We start from the raw sequence: 696 nt of genomic DNA on the forward strand, positions 1-696 counted from the left end.
GGTGGTGTGATGTGATGTGGTGTTGTGGTGTATGGTGTAGTGGTGTGTCGTGTGGTGTGTTGGTGTTGGGTGGTGGGGGAGTCGAGACTGGAGAAAGCAAGGGTGGGGTGGTTAGGCTGAGGGTGGGGGTAGAGGTGGGGTATGTGGGAGTAGGTGTAAGGGATGGGGTCGGGTGGGCAGACACACACATAGATATATATATATATGTGTGTGTGTTTGTCCCCCCACCATTGCTTGACACCGATATCGATGTGACTATGTCCTCGTAACTTGCTGTAGATATTCCAGTCTTTTAGAGTTCTTTTTCAGTTGCCCTGCTGGGTTGTATTAGTGTTTCTGTGTCTTATTATTACTATTATTATTATTATTATTATTATTATTATTATTATTATTATATTTTGATATAATAATAATGATGATGATGATGATGATGATGATGATGATGATAATAATAATAATAAGGCTGGACGTGTTCTTCGCTGCTCTGACCTGTCAGCAGCTGAAGACACAGAAACGCTAATACAACCCAGCAGGGCAACTGAAAAATAACTCTAAAAGACTGGAATATCTACAGTTTCCTGTGAGTATTTTGAATTTCCCTCAAAATAAGTTAAGGAACTTACATATCTACAGCTTTCGAACACATAAACAATCAGCTTGAAAACTTTTAATATCTACGCCTTCTGTGAATACCTA

Source organism: Octopus bimaculoides, chromosome 2 (genome assembly GCF_001194135.2).
Source record: "Octopus bimaculoides isolate UCB-OBI-ISO-001 chromosome 2, ASM119413v2, whole genome shotgun sequence".
Lineage (NCBI taxonomy): Eukaryota > Metazoa > Mollusca > Cephalopoda > Octopoda > Octopodidae > Octopus > Octopus bimaculoides.